The sequence below is a fragment of the Narcine bancroftii genome, unplaced genomic scaffold (genome assembly GCF_036971445.1).
Source record: "Narcine bancroftii isolate sNarBan1 unplaced genomic scaffold, sNarBan1.hap1 Scaffold_654, whole genome shotgun sequence".
Lineage (NCBI taxonomy): Eukaryota > Metazoa > Chordata > Chondrichthyes > Torpediniformes > Narcinidae > Narcine > Narcine bancroftii.
In genome coordinates this window covers 19,401-31,416 of record NW_027212171.1, presented here as the reverse complement: position 1 = coordinate 31,416, position 12,016 = coordinate 19,401, and the positions used below count along the sequence as shown (strand labels likewise).

General features: G+C 50.5%; 1 pseudogene; it reads right to left on the bottom strand.

Moving 5' to 3' along the window:
* The window catches only part of LOC138751081 (histone-lysine N-methyltransferase SETDB1-like), a 49,269-nt pseudogene that overhangs the window by 20,308 nt on the left and 16,945 nt on the right, over positions 1–12,016 (bottom strand).

Here is a 12,016-nt window from a genome sequence, read left to right as displayed (position 1 = left end):
ATAATTCACACCCTGTCTTATTCCCCCCAAATCCCCACTACTCCCCATGTTCCCTCCTTGCACCTCACTCCCCAACTCTCTTCCTGAAATCATCTCCCTCCATCTCTTTCACTCAAACCCCCTCAAACCCATTTCCTCTCCCTCATCCCCCCAATCCCCATCTACCCCCTCCAGCCCTCCCTCATCCCCAATCCCCGTCTACCCCCACCAGCCCCCACATACTCCCAAACCCCATCTATCTCTCCCTTCCCCAACCCCCCTCTACCCCATAACCCCTCCCCATTCCTCTCACCCCACCAGCCCTCCCTCCCTCCTTCATATCCCCAATCACACTATCCCTCCCTCCCTTCCACCATACCCATCCCCCTCTGCCCATCCTCCCATCATCCCCACAATCTCTCCCTACCACATTCCCCAGACACCCATTGTACCACTCCCCCCCCCCCCCCCCACCGGCTCTCCTCCCTCTCCTGTGACACCCACCTCCTCCAGCACCCCCTGCTCCCAATATCACCCCACTCTTCCCTCGGTACCTGAAGGGTTGGCTTGCCGTTGGCTTGGTAACCGGATCGCCAGTGGACGGGGACTCGGGCGTGCCGGCAGCATCACCCCCCCGAGCTGCCGGAGCCCCCTGGCGGATGGAGGTGCTCTTCTTCGCCACCTGCTTCCTGGCCTGAGCAAAGCTGCTGGTGCTGCTGAAGGGGGGGGGAGGGGCGGAGGGTCATCAAGCAAAGAGCCATCTCACTGGGCCGATACCAAAACTTCAACAGGTGCAAGTGGGAAGGGTAACTCCACCCCACCTGGGCGTCAGATGGATTGGGGGGACGGGGGGGGGGGGGGGGGACACGGGGGGGAGGTATCCAACTCCCTGGGTCCATCATGTGGCGAATTGGGGGGAGGCGTTTGGATCCATCCAAACATTATAATAGTTCCTGCCTCAACCATCTCCTCCATCATCCTGTTCCACACACCCACCATCCTCTGTGTTTAAACCGATGCTCTCTGGTTACTGATTCTCCCTTGTCTGCACACAGATCTATCCCTCTCATGGTTTTGCATCCCTGAGGAGGTGGGGGGTGGGGGTGCCATGCAGCAAAGATTCATCGGATTGATTCCTAGAAGGGGGGGTGGGGGGTGGGGAGGAGGTCAATAGAATCTGGATAAGTCCACGTTCACGATGTCTGACTGTCAGAACAGAATATTTCGCGTTTTTCCTTCAATTTGGGTGTGGCGTCGGTTTGGCAGTGCACGAGGCCATGGATAGGTGGGTCAGTGAGGGAATGGGGTGTGGAATTAAAATGCTTGGCCACTGGGAGGTCCTTGCAGTGGCAGCAGGAGGAGCAAAGGTGCTCAGTGACATGGCTTCCCTGTCTGACATTAACGTCGACTTCTCTAGTTTCCGTTAACCCCCTCCCCCCATCCCCGTCTCCTTTCCTACAGCTCGCCACCCCCTTCCCTCTCCATTCAGAGCTACCTCCTCCCCCATCACCTCTTTTTCTTCTGCCCTTCCACCTGCAACGTCTTATTTGTGAGCCTGTTCTCCTGCCCTTCCCTCCAAACTCTTCCTCCCCTTGCCTCTTCTCTACTTCCTCCCTCCTCCTGGTCCCTCTGCCCCTCCCTCCCTCCTCCCAGCCCCTCCCTCCCTCCTCCCGACCCCCTGCCCCTCCCTCCCTTCCTTCTCTTCGCCCCTCTGCCCCTTTCTCCCTCCTCTCACCTCCTATCTTTTTATTGAGGATCCTGCCTGCTTTCAGGTCAGGCCCGAAAAGTTGGGTCCCCAGTACACCCGCCAAGGTGCGTGCATCTCTCTTTGAAGCACTCAACGCCAGTGTCCGCAGACCCTCTAGCTGGTTTGTCTTTTCATTGGTTAATTATTGGTTCAGCTGCTGTATGAAACACCACTTTTACCCTATAAATAGCCCAAGCAAGATCGGGCCCAGCCCCCTCTCAACCTACTTACTCCATCTTGTCGGGTGGTGACTGGGACTGAGGGGTATGTGTTCCCGGGGGCGGAGGCTGCGTCTGCGTCGTGTTTGCCATCAGGTCCTGTGTGTACTGCACCACGGGACCCTTTGTCCGCACCGCACCTTGAGGGGGAAAAAATTGACAACAAACACGAGATTGAAGGGTGTCTCCTCCACCACCGCCACTGCCTGTTGGAGAGAGGAGCATCAACTCCGCCTCCCCCTATTCCTCGCTTAATGAACCAACCGCCCCAGAGATCAAAACCCTGCTCTCCTCCGAAATTCGAACGTGGACTTGAATTTTTATAGCCCCTTTCCCATCCCTTTCAGACCATCACATTGGGTATTATGAGACAACGACCCACCAGATTCAAGGGTTTGCTGGGGCACAGTGTATCACGACCTGGGCTCGTGTGGGTTGTGGTAAAGAGTTTGAATGGACTCCCCACATGTGTGTGGGTTTCCTCTGGGTACTCCGGTTTCCTCCCTCCCTCCAAAATGTTGGGGGGTTTGCAGGTTAATTTGGGCGCCACAGGTTTAAATGGCCAGAAGTGACCTACTAAAAAAAAAATAAACAGATTTTAAAATTAAAGAGGGCAAATAGGTTACCATACAGGAGGGAGATTGACAACTTGGCTGAACAGTGTTAATAACAACCCCTCCCTCAATACCAACAAGCTGATTGCAGGAGAGGAGAACGAGAGGTGTATGATCCATTGATCGTTGGGGAGGAGGGGGGAAAGAGAGGGTGAGCAACTTCAAATTCCTGGGTGCCACCATCTCGGAGGTCCCATCACGTAAATGCTATTATGAAGAAAGCACGTCGAGGCCCCCACTTATTCCGGAGGTTCGACACGTTGACGGAAACCGTGGCAAACCTCCGCAGTGGAAGGTGTGCTGACCGGCTGCATCACGGCCTGGTGTGAGGGTTCCAATATCTCAAGGCGGAAGACCCCACCGAAAGGTCGTGGACACCGCCCAGGGATAATCACAGGGAAAGCTCCTCCCCACCATTGAGGATATCTGGGAGCGCTGCTCTCGGAAGGCAGCAGCAATCATCAAGGATCCAGCCCACCCAGCTCATACTCTGTTCCCGCTGCTGCCATTGGGGAGGTGGCGCAAGGCTGGCACCAAAGACACCTTTTTTCCCTTTATTCGTACCCAAATTTGTAATCAAACAATTCACGTGATTAAAGTGCATATTTCAGATTTTATTCAAGGTTATTTGTATACAGTTTGGTTTGGCCATGAGGAAATTACAGCACTTTGTATACAATGTCCCTCATTTCAGGGCTCCATAATATTTGGGACATAGCAACTGTATACACCAGGGGCTGAATATCTTCTCTGGTTGAACATAACACACAAAGAGTACATGGTCAAACCAAAATATATACAGATACCCTTGAGTACAATCTGGAATGTGGACTTTAACCACAAGTGAATTGTTTGTTCACAAATTTAAAACCCTGGAGCACAAGGGGAAAATAAAGTAAAAAAAAATGTCTCAAACATTTAAGGAGGGCATTGTCTGTCCATGTACCCCAAGCTTCTCCAGTCTCTTGGTTCCCAGCACCCACCCCTGCAGCAGACTCCCTTCCCCAGAAAGCCAGTCCGACTCACCGACGTTGGGTCGGGTGCGCTGCTGCCCGCTCTGGCCGCCCTGTCGGTAGGCGGTGGTCATTTTCAGATTGAACATGGGCTCCAGGCGAGTAGAGCCACGGTAAATCCACTCACAGCGCTTGTCTTCCTTCATCAGGTAGAGAAGAGAGAAAACGAGAGAGAGAGAGAGGAAGGGGTGGGGGGGGGGAGAAGAGAGAGAGAAAAGAAACACACTCTCACATAGAAAGCAAGTTTGTCCGGGCGTGGGTAGCACAGCGACAGAGTCTTTTCTCCTTGAAGCAACATAGGATGAGGGGTGTAAACACACAATGCTGTAGAAACGCAGACGGTCAAACAGCAAAGATGAAGATATATAACCAACATTTCGGGCGAGCCCTTCATCAAAGTTTCAGCAAAATGTAGGCAGACACCATTAATAAAAAAAAGAGGATGAGGGGATGACTTGTTAGAGGTGTTATAAGATGGTGAGAGGCATTGACTGTGCAGAAGGCTGGGGGGTAGTGGGGGGTTTCCCTGGGGGCTGAAATGAGGGGGCATAGTTGTGAGGTGCTTGGAAGCAAGTACAGGGATGGGGGAGGGTGGGATGTAAGAGATACGTTTTCCCACATGGAGAGTGGTGGTGCATGGTCTGAGCAGTGTAGACCAACTGAGATCCTGGGGTCCATGTCACCACAAGACAAAGGAACAGAAGGAGGCCACTAGGCCCATCGAATCTGTTCTGTAAATCTACACTATGCTACTCTACACTAGTTCCAATTTCCGGCCTTTTCCCCCGTATCCCTTGATGCCCTCACTAATGAGATACTTGTCTATTTCTCATTCTCCTATACTCCAATGAATACAACCCAAGAGCTGCCAACGTTAGCCCTTGCATTCCGGGAATCATCCTAGTAAATCTCCTCTGCACCCTCTCCAACAACATCACATCCTTTCTAAGATAAGGGGCCCAAAATTGCACACAGTTACTCCAAATGAGGCCTCACCAGTGCCCTATAGAGCCTCATTAACACGTCCACAGGTTGATAAGAAGGCGGATGGCGTGTTGGCCTTCATGAACCGTTCGAGGCCCGCGAAGTAGTGTTTCAGCTACACGAGACCTTGGTTAGACCCCAGTTGGAATATTGTGTTCAGTTCTGGTCACCTGACTACAGGAAGGATGCGGACGTGATAGAGAGGGCACGGAGAAGATTTACCAGGACATGGCCTGGATTGGGGAGTAGGCCTCATGAGGGTCGGTTGAGTGAATTTGGTCTTTTCCCCTTGGAGCGATGGAGGACGAGGGGTGACCTGATAGAGGTGCACAAGATGATAAGAGGCATTGATCCAGTGGACGGCCAGAAGCTTTTTCCCCAGGGGCTGAAATGGCTACATGAGGGGGCATAGTTTTATGGTGCTTGGGAATAATTACAAGAGGAGGGGGGTACGTTTTTCCACACAGAAAGGTGTGGGACAGAATGCACTGCCGATAAAGGTGGTGGAGGCAGGTACAACAGGATCTTCTAAGATCCTATTAGATTGGAACATGGAGCTGATAAAAACAAAGGGTTATGTCGTGGGGAAATTCTAGGCATCTGTGAAGAGTAGGTTGCTGGGTCAGCCACAGCACTGTGGGCTGAAGGGCCTGAACTGTGTTGTAGATTTCTATGTTCTAGAAGTTTTTAAAATTTAGACATACAGCACAGTAATAGGCCCTTCTGGCCCATGAGCCCCTGCTGCCCAATTACACCCAACTGACATACAACCCCCAGTACGTTTTGAACAATGGGAAGAAGCCACGCAGACAGGGGGAGAACGTAATGTACAAACTCCCTACAGTGCCAGATTTGAACCCCGGTTGCTGGCGCTGTAACAGCGCTGCACCAAACGTCCCACCAGGTCAGGGACACTTTCTGGCCTGGAGGACGGGCCCCAAGCTGAAACACTGACTGTCCGTTTCTCTCTATGGATACTGCCTGACTCCCTCCCCCACCCCTCTCTTCCCCCTTCACCACCCTCTCCAGCTCCTCTTTCTTCGCTGCTTGGTGATACTTTTCCCACATTAGCATGGCAATACAAAAGCAAGGAGGGCTTGGCCCATCTATATAAAAACACTGGCTGCATGGCAGCTGGGATCCTGTGTGTCATTCTGGTTCCCACACTACAGGAATGAGGGACTGAGTTGGAGAGGGTGCAGAAGAGATCCCCCTAGATGTTCCCAGGGACGGGAGGATTATGGGCGTGAAGACAGGCCAGGTCCGCACCCCACTGGAGCCAAATGCCCAGAAAGGTTAAGGGAAGCGGCAGGATCTGTTCCCCCCTCGGAGCAGAGAAGATTCCACAGGACAGTGAAAGGGAGAAGCTGGGTCAGTTCCCCCAGCACTAAGAGACTCGACCGAAGTTTGTTTACTCGTCATAAGTTACCTAGCACAGTGAGAAGGGTTCTTCTGCTCAGAGGCCAACAGATTAGCTTTACACATCACATTTAACCGCATAAAGAGCACAATTTGCAGGGAATAGGATTGCAATGAAAAGGAAGATCAGTTAGCAGCAAGCAAAGAGCGTAAGAAACAGGGGTCTGCCTTCTGCCCAGTCGAGCCTGCTCCGCTACTCAATAAAGATCATGGCTGATCTGATTCTGTGACTTAGAACAAAGATCATTACAGTTCAGAGCCCTCAGCCTTCAATGTTGGTGCCGATCCAAACTTCCCCTGCCTCACACCTATCAACCCTCTGTTTTTCTTTCATCCACGTGCCTGTCTCAGAATCTTTTAAATGTCCCTAATTTTTCAGCCTCCACCACCAACCCTGGCATCCAGCCATCCGCTACTCCCTGTGTTTAAAAAGAACCGACCCCGCCTCCCCTAAACTTTCCTCCCCTCACCTTAAACAGTTGATGCCAGCGTGCCGATAAAACCAGTGGAAGAGGGACAGCAGAAAGTCCCTCATTTCCAGTTGAAGGTCGAACACTCCGCTCCCCGGGGATGAATTGTGTTCAATAGAAATGCAATTAATGTCCTAGTTAAGGGTGGGCCCAGTGGAAACGGCACAAAGGATTTCCTATCCCGGGACACTGCACGGCCAATTAACTGGGGTGCCAGGGGGTTTTGCCTTTCAGAATCTTGTAGAGCTCTATGAAGTCTCCTCTCATCCTTCTTTGCTCCAAAGAGAAAAGTCCCAGCTCTGTTAACCTTGCCTCATGAGACACTTTCTCCAATCTAGACAATGTCCTGGTGAATCTCCTCTGCCCCCTCTCCATAGCTTCTACATCCTTCCTGTAATGTGGTGACCGGCATTGAACACAACATTCCAAGAATGGTCGAACCAGAGTCTTGTAGAGCTGCAACATTACCTCGGCTCTTGAACTCAATCCCTTGACTAATGAAGGCCCATGAGCCATAGCCTTCTTAACCTTATCAACCTGCAGAGACTTCTCCACTTAACCACCTGATTGGTGCAAGGCTCAATTCCCCAAGTAAGCAACTGTATCATAAATTTAACGAGGCAGCCTCTTTTGCTTTCAGGTGCAGCATGAATATGTGAGGTTCATTCAGGAGCCTGACGGCTGTGATGCAATTTCACACCCACAGCCCTCTCCTCGAAGGGAGGAGGAAGAAAGTGTGCCCGGAATTTGAGGAGGGGGGTGGGGGGTGGTTTGACGGGTCCTCTGGTGTGTCAGCTGCAGGAGATGTCAATGAGCTTGTAAGAGTTGGGGGGGGGGGGGTTGCGGGGAGGGAAGAGAGGTTGAGGTGACACACTGGGCTGCAGGTGAACCATATCAAGAGTGGAATGGAGAGAGTATTCACTGGATGCATTGGAAAGTGGAGTTGCATGAGGCCCTTCGTGCTGAAGGGATCGAGGAGAGTAGAGAGGACTCATGATCATCCGTGATGGTGGTGCAGGCTCAAAGGGCCAAAAGGCCTCCTCCTCCGGCCATTTTCTACAAATCTGTGGTAGGCATCTGGAAACAATGATCTGCTGGAAGGGCTCAGCGGGTCGGGCAGCGTACGTGGGGAGGAAATGTCGATCAATGCTTTGGATCAATTAAGGAGCGCTAGCACAAAACGTTACCTAGAACCTTACAGCGCAGACCCTTCAGCCCACAATGTTGTACCAACCTGTATGAACCTGCTCCACCACAATCTAACCCTCCCCCCCCCTTACACTCATAACCCCCTATTTTTCTTGAATCCATGTACCTGTCTAGACTTGCTTAAATGCCCCTATTGTACCAGCCTCCACCACCACCCCTGGCAATGCATTCCAGGCCCCCACCACTCTGTAAAAAAAAATACAACCGTCCACCCTGCTCACCTTAAACAAATGTCCTCTGGTATTTGTTATTGTCAACCCAGGAAAAAGGTGCCAGCTGTCCACCCTATCTATGCCTCTCAATCTTGTAGGCCTCTAATAAGTCCCCACTCATCCTCTGCTGTTCCAAAGAGAAAATCCCCAGCTCTGTCAATCTTGCTTCACAGGACACATTCTCGAATCCAGACAGCATCCTGGTGAATCTTCCCTGTGCTCTCTCCAAAACTTCTACATCGTTTCCTGTAACACCATCAACACAAGAGGTGGACTCACCCTATCTAAGCTCCTCGTGTAGACCTCTCGTCCTCCTCCTCTCTACGGAAGGGAGGATACTTCCCCGAGATGTCTCCCCTAAACCTTCCTTGAGATGCAGTTATGGAAGCTTACCAGGAAGAGGATCTTGACCAAGCTGCCGTCTACCTCTTCCACCCGAGATTTCCACCAGGTCCCTTCCCACTCCGTCTTGATCTGTTGGCCGTTCTTTAGCAGTACCATGGGCCGGTTTGGGTAGGCCGTGATGTATTCCTCAATAAAATCCCGGCAGGAGACATCCTCGATATCTTCCCAGGTCTTGGCCACTTGGGTTGGGGAGCAAAGGTTCATTGTTCATTTCAAAGGCTCCATTTATTGTCTCGATTACAAATGTAATGTACACAATATACAGGTACACGGTCCTTTATCCGGAACCCTTGGGGGACAGTGTGTTCCGAATTTTGGAGTTTTCCGGATTTCGGAAACCCCACCCGAATTGTGCTGCCTCTCCACCCCCATCCCCTTCCAGTCACCCGGCAGTCTCCCCCAATGGCCATCTCCCCCGACTGCCGGTCCCTCGGCCGCACGGCCACCTGCCCCGATCGCCAGTTCCTCAGCTGTCTCCCCTGACCGCCGGATGTCTTCCCCCGACCGCCGGTCCCTCAGCTGCTCGGCAGTCTCCCCGACCCGCCGGTCCCTCAGCTGCCTCCTCCAACTGCCGGATTTTGGAGCTTTCCAGATTTTAAGTGTCCGGATAAAGGATCGTGTACCTGTATCTCAGCTTTTGTCTGGCGTAAAGCGAACAGAGTCTGGCGTAAAGCGAACAGAGTCTGGCGTAAAGCGAACAGAGTCTGGCGTAAAGCGAACAGAGTCTGGCGTAAAGCGAACAGAGTCTGGCGTAAAGCGAACAGAGTCTGGCGTAAAGCGAACAGAGTCTGGCGTAAAGCGAACAGAGTCTGGCGTAAAGCGAACAGAGTCTGGAGTGAGCACTGTCCCCTTTACAGAAGCAAAAGAGAGTCCCTTTCAGAGTCACTGAATTTGCCTCTGGCATTCCCACAGGCTTTGAGGCCACATTGATTCAGAAGAAAACCTCCGATACCTCTTCGGCGGCCGAGACACTTTGGCATAATGTAACATTATACCTGGTAGCTAAAAAATTTGATATACAGCACGGTAACAGACCCATCCTGCCCAAATATGCTAAATTAACTTAAATAGCGACTACCCTGGACATACAACATCTCCTCATTTGCCAGGAAAATTCAGCAATTATAATATAATTTTTTTTAAAAACAGACTTCCTGGCAGTGGTTGTTCACACAGGAACGACCAAAGCTGCAGATCTCTGTTCCTGCCCGCGAGTTTAGATAGCATCCCGGCAGCGCATCATTGCTACGGCCTATTCATTAGCCCCTTGGACAGAGAATGCCTGCAGTTCAGCTCCCCCCGCCCACCCCCCGATGTGATCTTCTGAGATCATTGTCTGAAGGGGCTAGGAAAATCATTGAGGACCCCCTTCCATCCTGTGCGCAGTATCTTCCAGCTACTCCTGTCAGGGGAAAATATACAGGAGTATCAGAGCCAGAACCACCAGGCTGAAAGATTGAATAAACTGCTTGTATAAACCCTCCGAGACTCTACTATTTATTAAACAATATTTCTTTCTTTCTATTTATCTTCTTTTCTTTTTTTTTTCTTTGGCTTGGCTTCGCGGACGAAGATTTATGGAGGGGGTAAAAAAGTCCACGTCAGCTGCAGGCTCGTTTGTGGCTGACCAGTCCGATGCGGGACAGGCACGATTGCAGCGGTTGCAAGGGAAAATTGGTTGGTTGGGGTTGGGTGTTGGGTTTTTCCTCCTTTGCCTTTTGTCAGTGAGGTGGGCTCTGCGGTCTTCTTCAAAGGAGGCTGTTGCCCGCCAAACTGTGAGGCGCCAAGATGCACGGTTTGAGGCGTTATCAGCCCACTGGCGGTGGTCAATGTGGCAGGCACCAAGAGATTTCTTTAGGCAGTCCTTGTACCTTTTCTTTGGTGCACCTCTGTCACGGTGGCCAGTGGAGAGCTCGCCATATAATACGATCTTGGGAAGGCGATGGTCCTCCATTCTGGAGACGTGACCCATCCAGCGCAGCTGGATCTTCAGCAGCGTGGACTCGATGCTGTCGACCTCTGCCATCTCGAGTACCTCGACGTTAGGGGTGTGAGCGCTCCAATGGATGTTGAGGATGGAGCGGAGACAACGCTGGTGGAAGCGTTCTAGGAGCCGTAGGTGGTGCCGGTAGAGGACCCATGATTCGGAGCTGAACAGGAGTGTGGGTATGACAACGGCTCTGTATACGCTTATCTTTGTGAGGTTTTTCAGTTGGTTGTTTTTCCAGACTCTTTTGTGTAGTCTTCCAAAGGCGCTATTTGCCTTGGCGAGTCTGTTGTCTATCTCATTGTCGATCCTTGTAAATCACTTGTAAATGTATGTGCTACGTTGATATACATGTTTGCATTTTTTTTTTTTTTTTTTTTTTTACACCAAGGACTGAAGAACTCGGTTTCATCCAGTTGTACATACTCCGGGGACTCCATGATGTTTGGGACAAAGTTTTTTTTCCTTTATTTGCCCCTGTGCTCCAGTTTTAAATTTGTAATCAATCAATTCACACATGATTAAAGTGCACATTCCAGATTTTTATTCAAGGCTATTAGTAGACATTTTAGTTTGACAGTGTAGAAATTACAGCCCTTTTTATATACGTAGTCCCCTCATTTCAAGGAACCATTTTTGGGACCTGGCAATGGTATTAAAAGTAGTCACGTTTAGTACTTTGTTGTATGTTCTGTGTAGGCAATGACTACTTGAAGTCCACGATTCATCGACATCACCAGGGGGCTGAGCATCTTCACTGGTGACACTCCACCAGCCCTCTACTCCAGCCATCTTCAGCTTCTGCTGGTTTTGGGGGATTGTCCCCTTATGCCTTCCCTTCAGCATGTGCTCGATTGGATTTCGATCGGGTGACTGACTTGGCCATTTGAGAATTTTAAGCTTTTGATAAACTCCTCGTTGCTTTAACTGTGTGTTTGGGGGATCATCCATTTGCTGCAGGATGAACCACCACCCAATGAGCTTGAACTTGAGTGGATAGCACGTGCCTGCACACCTCAGGATTCATTTTGCTGCTTCCGTCAGCAGTTCCATCAAGGATGAAGATAAGTGCGCCAGTACTTGGGGCAGCCATACATGGCCATCACACCTCCACCGCCACATTTCACAGATGAGGTGGTATGCTTTGCGCAATTCCTTTACATCTCCACACATTAACCTGTGTCGGAGTGATGGCAAGAGTAATCTTGGTCTCATCTGTCCAGAATTATCTGTTAAATACTTCTCAGTCATTTTGCTTCTGTGACTTAACTAGTGGTTGGCATCTTGCAGTGTAGCCTCTGTATTTCTGTTCATGAAGTCTTCTGCGAACAGATAACCACTGACACATCCGCACCTGCCTCCTGAAGAGAGATTCTGATCTGTCAGACAGCCATCTCTTCGTTATGATGTGAATTCTTCTGCCATCAGCAGTGGAGGTCTTCCATGGACTACCAGTTCCTTTGTGATTACTGAGCTCACCAGTATCCTCTTCTTGATGTGCCAACCAGTTGATTTTGGTCATCCTAAGTTTGGGGAGATGTTTTATTCTGGGTTTTTTTTTCTTCCAACCTCATCATGCTTTTTTTGACTTTCATTGACACAACTCTGGTCCTCATGTTGAAAAACAAATGGCAACTACAGACTTCAAAGGTGATCAAAAGCTTAGAAGTAGGCCTAGCTCTCTTATATCTGCACCAATGAAGCAATTAAACATGCCAGAGTACTCATAAATTATCTGTGAAGCTAAATGCCCCAAATA